Source organism: Miscanthus floridulus, chromosome 1, assembly GCF_019320115.1.
Source record: "Miscanthus floridulus cultivar M001 chromosome 1, ASM1932011v1, whole genome shotgun sequence".
Taxonomy (NCBI): Eukaryota; Viridiplantae; Streptophyta; class Magnoliopsida; order Poales; family Poaceae; genus Miscanthus; species Miscanthus floridulus.
Genome location: NC_089580.1, coordinates 181128293 through 181135242, shown reverse-complemented (window position 1 = coordinate 181135242; position 6950 = coordinate 181128293).

Genomic DNA, 6950 nt, shown 5'->3' with positions numbered 1-6950 from the left:
CATCTTTATCACCATTGAAGGCACCGTGATGCCTAAGAGGGGGGGTGAATTAGGCAACTTAAAATTCTAACTCTAAACTATGGCCTTTTTTTCTAACCTTAGCAAAAACTATGTAAAAGGTAAACTATCTAAATGTGCAACTATGATTTTGCTAGTGTGTTGCTATCTCTACCACAAAAGGAGTAATACAATCAATGTAAATGCGGAAGCTAAAGAGCAAGGTAGAGATATGCAAACTCCTATCGATGACTCCGGTATTTTTACCAAGGTATCAAGAAGCGCGTAAGCTTCCCCCTAGTCCTCATTGGAGCCCCTCGCAAGGGCCAAGCTTCTAGTTAGGTAACTCTATGAATAGCCTTAGGCCTTCCCCACGCACAAGTGGGTCTCTAACATGCCTTCTGGCAAGCCTCTCCTGGATGCTCCCTGCCGTCTTCACTATCAAGCTTCTGGCCGAAACGTCGTGGGCCTTGTTCCTTCCGGTACACGGTGGCGGCCACACCATAAACGCGGTTGGTGTGATCTCGCAAGACTACAAGCCCCTCCGATGTACAATAATGGTGCATGCAAGCATCAAGTGGTAAGAGATATGCAAACCTCACTAAACACTAGGCCTAAACCTAGAGCAAGCGTATAAGCGGTGGTCTAATCAACATAAGCACTTCACAAAGCACCTACGCTAATCACCTAATAAAACACTAAGCACTATGCAAGTGGAGATCACTAAAATGGTGTATCAACACCCTAGATATGTTTCCTCAGCTCCATGCTTCTCAAATGGCCAGTTGGGGGTCTATTTATAAGCCCCACTAAGAAAGTAGCCGTTGGGGTGAAATCCCACTTTTCTTCTACTGACCGAATGCTGATCACGTCCTGACTGGATGCATCCGGTCGTCTCGACCGTTGGAGCCATGAACAACTGATTGGACGATGCCAGCGTCTGGTCACATGCCACCGAACGCATCCGGTCATATTTTCGTCGCTCTAGAACCTCTCTATACTCGACCAGACTCTATTGTCCTATGTTCGGTCGCGCCTGTTGCTGAGCCTCTTGATCAGAGCGTTCGGTCACTTTTCTCCATCGTCCGATCACTACTGTGAGCTCGTTTCTTCTTGATCTTGCGTACGGCTTGGTTTCTATCTTCATGCTTGGACTTTGCTTGATATCTTGGGTCTTCTCTTGTGCTTCTAAGGTCTTGCTTATGGTGTTGATCATCGGATCATCACGTTGCCTTCGTCCAAGTCACGTCTTGCATCCTATTGAACTACAAAATAATCACTTGCAAATTCATTAGTCTAATTTGGTTGTGTTGATCATCAAACACCAAAATCCAAAGTAAATGGGCCAAGGGTCCATTTTCCTTACAATCTCCCCCTTTTTGGTGATTGATGACAACACAACCAAAGCAAGCAAATAATAAAAATTTTGAAATTTGAAAACTATCTACTTGCTAGGATGCAATGCAAGGGGCAAGATTATATGATGCTAAAAGATACTACTTATAAAACTAAGGATACCATATAAAAACTTATCTTGCCCTTGTAAATATCCCCATGTGGCATTATGGTTTTAAGCCTTGCTTCCTACAAATTCTCCCCATTACATAGGCAATCCATAATCCACTATCCTCCTTTTCTTGGACCATTATCACTTGTAAATTATTAATGCTTGCTTTTGGTCCTCTAAAGTCTCTCCCTTTGGAATTAAACACTAAAAAGGAAGACATTAGTAGCACAAGGGAGGGTCAAACTTTGTGATCCTTTATGTGTAGAGTGGAATAGGTCACAAAATTTGACTCTCACATTATATAGATTAAACTCCCCCTAAATATATGCATACATATGATAGAAAGCAAGGCATATGCATATTTGGCAAATTATTGCTCAAGGGAATTTAATCTATATAATGCATGGAGAAAACATATAAATATCAAAATAAAATCAACATGATGATATCGGTTTAGAAATACCACATGTGGAAATCAATTTGATTTCTACCACTTGCAATATGTGGTGGATATTTGAAGTATGATGCTTAACTTCGAGGACTCTATTTTCCTTGCAATGAGACTACTACACATATGATAAGTTCGAAAAGGTGTTAGTCTCAAAGCATCCAACTTGTAGAGTAACCTCCCCCTAAATTTGTGCACACAAGTGTGGGATACTTGTAGAAGTCATGCACATTGATTTTAGAATCAATAATACCACTTGAAAGATGACATCTCATGACTATGAGAATCATTTTCAAAGATGATATTCAGGAGAAATTATCTATAATTTGGACTTTGGCACATATTAGATGAACAATCAAAAGACAAGCTATGTGCCGTGCTCCTAAACAATTTTAAACCATGTAGGTTTGCTCCAAGGGATAAGAATGAAACCAAGCAAGCCTACCATAAGATAAACCTAGTGTATGCATGACAAAAGATATAAGCATGCAAATGCAAACATAGGCATAAAAAATAACTAGATGCTTAAAGATACCAATTTATAAGAAATGCCACTTATAGGAAATGTAAATTGATACTACTTGAAGGAAATTGAATCTAGTTACCTAACATGGAAAGGGGAATTTGGGTCTATAGTATTCACTAACCCACTTGACAATGATTTTGTCCATCATGATGTACCCCATGGAATACACCCATACTTTGCCAAGTCTCCAAATTCTCTGAAGTCCATTGGACTTCTCACTTCCCTTTCGAGATCCAAACCTTCTTGGTGCTATTTGTAACACCTCTGGTGTTTTGACCTAGCACTAAAATTTGACATGTCATCATGTGCATTACAAAGCATTCATAAAGTAGAAAATTTTGAATACATTCACTAAATAAGCTTTATTTCATAATGTTGTTATTTCATGTGATGTGATTCAAAACCCTAAATAAAGATCATGACCACAAGGGTCAAATTTCATGTGGTCATGTGAGGTCATGTGTCAATTGACCCAAATAACCCTAATGGGCCATGTTACTGGTCAAAAATCAAAGTTAAAGCAAAAGGTAAACAAATCAAAATTGAATTCAAATTCAAATCACAAAAGTCCTTTTTGCCCCTTTTGACTAATTCAAAATCCATTTGGAATTTGGGGTTGAGACAAAAAGCCAAGTTGAATATTATTTTATAAGGATCAACTTTGGTATTCAAAGTTTTTCAAGTTTACATATAAAATTTGGAGTAATTTTGAAATGATTCAAATGCTTAAATGCACCCCAAATTCAAATTTCAAAATGGAGGCGGAATTTGAAAATATTCCTTGAAGCAAAGTTGTAGAGTTTGAAAAGTTGAGCAACTTTCATTTTTGGAGATTTTCAACTTCTTTAGAAAAATTGGGAGTAATTTGTAAAATGAACTCAGTGGCAAATCTATAATTATTTCAAAAATTCAAATAACTACAGGGCACCACCACCTCACCGCCGGCGTCCTTTCTCTGGCCTTCTAGGCGCGCCTACGACCGCCCTTGGCTTCGTGCTGGCGTAGGGAGCACGCTGCGTGTTGAGTCCGTGCGCTCCTGGCCAAGCTATAAGACCCAGACGACGTTGTTGGATTTTCTTCCTTCACTCTGTTTTCTCGACGCCGCCGTCTCAACTTCGGCGAGCTTCTCTCGTCTCCTCAGCACAAGCAAGCCCCGTAAAAGCCATGTTCTAGTTCCACCTACTCCTTGCACATCCGACCGAGCTATTGCTACCACCTAATTTCGCCGAGAGCTCGCGGTACACGTTCATCTTCCTCGTGGCCGACGACCTCAACGGAAGCTCCGATTCACCGTGGCTAGCCTCGTTCGGTGAGCCGTTGCCTTTGCTGGTTGACTCTATGGATTTGTCTCGATGCTGTAGTGCTTATTCCACTCTTGCCTGCTCATTTTTCCCATTGCAATCGCCGGAATGCTGTCGTCGACGAGGTCCGCTCCGCCATGATCCCGGTCAACGTCGAAACACGTCACCTTAGCTTCTCCGGTCTCGCTTGTTGCTGCAACACGATCGGGGTGAGCCACTGATGCTTCATGAACTCTCTGTTTCACCGTTATTGTCCTTGTTTCACTGGCATAACGTTGTCGTGCCACCGCATCCGCCATGGCCGGTGTCAGCCTTGTTCCACGTCGTAATCGACCTCCAAAGTGCCACTAATCGATGCGCCTGGCTTTTGTGAACATGTTAGTGCTTTGGCCGTCGCTATTGGGCTCACCGTCGGCGAGTTTGCGCCGATCAGCGTCGTCGCAGCCACAGTCAATGCCCGAGGTTGGGGATGACAGGTGGGGGCCGGCTGTCAGTGAGAGCAAGAGAGAGAATAGTGACTTTTGTTATTTTCTGATTTTGAATAGTGCTGAATCTTTGGAAATTTGTAGGAAAATAATCGTAGCTCCAAAAATTCTAAAATTTTGTGTGTAGCCTCTGTACATGCTCTAGTATGGTTGAAAAATATGAAACTTGAAATTTGAATAAATTTGTAATGTTCAAAAATTTAGTCCATTAATTAATAAATGCAATTTCCATGATTTTTGTAGGCCACTGAATAATTCCAAAAATTATGAAATTTATTTTGGTACACTAATTTGTCATGAGGAAGCTTACATAAAATTTTGTGGTCATTTAGAACAAGTTCATTTTTGGGCTTAATTCCAAATTAATTCAAAAATAAATAAAAACAAACCCTAAGTGTTTGATTAGTGTTGGATCTTGTTTTGGTCATGTTTTGTGACTAGTAGGGTTTCAAGATCCATTTGGTCAAGTCACATGTGTGGTTCTTGATGGTAGGATTACAAGTTGGTTTTGTTGGCTTGCAACTGTACCATGAAGGAAAATCATATTCGGGGTGTTTTTACATTTCATGTACCGTGAAAGCATCATGTTTACATTATTATCATGTTAAAGCATATGTTATCATTTTGTGTAGAATCCGAGAGTGAAACGATTCTAGTTGAGCAAGTTCTGGAAGAATCCCTGGTTGTCATGGGATTCGATAATCATGGTACTGATCCGGAACCTGAGATCGTCAACGAAGGCAAGCCCCGGTTTATGCACTAAACCCTTACCTTGTTTACTTTGAAAAGTTTATCACCTATGTTACTTGTTGCATTAAGTTGATTAATTCAGATGTTACCTACTTGATGCATTGCCTACCTTGTTAATTGTTTACCATCCTTGAAGATGTTTTCATTTAAAAAGGCGTAGATTGCTTAGTATGCTTTATAGTAGCCTTTTAAAGTAAAAGTTTTGATACAATCAAAAATGGCATACTGGCCAAAGAAAGAAAGAAAGAAGATAGAACGAACTAGAGACTAGTCGGGTGACTTATCTTGAATGTTGGGTAATGTTGCCGACTATGTCGCTTAAAGGCCACTCATTGTGGATCTTCTAAACGAGACACTTTGTAGTACTGGTCACATACTCCGGTAAGCCTACTTCAGCTAATCTGATACTAAGACAAATGCCCATGCACTGGGAGTGGAGAGATGGCGGGAGTAGCATGTACCCTCGTGGCTAGAATGCGACCGGATTTGAGGTGTGTTGTGCTCTTGGGTGGCGTGGAGACGGCTTAGTATAGGAGGATCCGGTAGCGAGGTTGATATATGCAAGATTAAGTTCTACATATGTCGTGTGATAAGGAATCCCTAGCTAGGACTTGAATCAATTCGAATTGCCGATGCTCCGTAGATATGGAGACTCGATTCATTACAGAAGCAATATAGGACTGGTAAATTACTAAAACATGAGAAAAGAATGGAATGAGAAGGTTTGGAATATGGGAAATGTACATTTAGTTTGAGATAATAAACTAAAAGGACTTAGGGGTAAAACTTGAAAATAGGATAAGAATAGTAAGCTTTTGGCAAAGGACTTTGAATTTTGTTACATCCTTACCTTGCCCCAAACCCTGCATCTCTAAAAGTCTTACACCCCTGTTACATCGGGTTAGTCTTGTTGAGTACTTTTGTACTCAAGGTTTGTTAACCCTTGTTGCAGGTGAGTTGCATGCGTAGGCTTGTTTTGGTCCTTGCTGTATGTCTGTGTTTGAAGTCAACGACGATGAGGAGTGATGAATGGCCTTTGGACAAGGCACTAGTTTGTTTGATAAATAAAGTTAATGTAATATTATCCCGCTACTATGGTTGTATAACACTTATGGTATTGTAAGTTTGAAAACAACTAGTTTGTAACATATGTTACCTTAAGACTTCTGCTATCTTTTACTCTGATGTATATATTTGAATAAACTGTTGTAATCTGCAATGTCTATGATTGGGATCCTATTTGAAAAAGAGAATCGTGGATGATTCGGGTTTCCCGAGGACACCCGACAGACCTGTTGAGTTGTTAGGAACTCGTGAATGCTATCCGAGGTCTGTTAAGACAACGATAGGTGCACGTGGGCCCGATTTCTAGGAGGTTCTGCCACACTATTCATTTTGGAAATGATTTCCTTTGGCACCCAAAAGCGTTTGACCCCATTGTTGGCTTGCTTGTTCACCTTGATGGCCACCACCTTGTCATTTTTCTTCTTCTTTAACAAGTATGGTGTGGAGGCCTTCTTGTCCACCTTGTTGGTGTAGGTGTTGGAGAGCTTGCTTGTTTACTTTTTCTCTTTCTTCTTTGCTCCGCCCCCATTCTTCACCTTGCACTCATAGGACTTGTGACCTTCCTTGTGGCATACGTAGCAAACCATGGTTTGTCCTTTATCAAGCTTCTTCACTCCCTTGATGGTTATATCTTGGTGAAGTTGGGCTTGCTTTGCCTTGCCTTTCACTTGAGTCAAGTCCTTGGTGAGGTGAGCTACTTCTTGCTTGAGTTGCTCATTCTTCTTTGCAACCACTTGTGTGCATGTATCTACAATAACTTTCTTAACACAAACTTGGTTGCACAAAGACGAGTCTAAACATAAATCATTACAAGAAGTAGAGGCATCCTTTTTAGACATGTTAAAGATAGAACTTTTCTTTTTAGATGCCT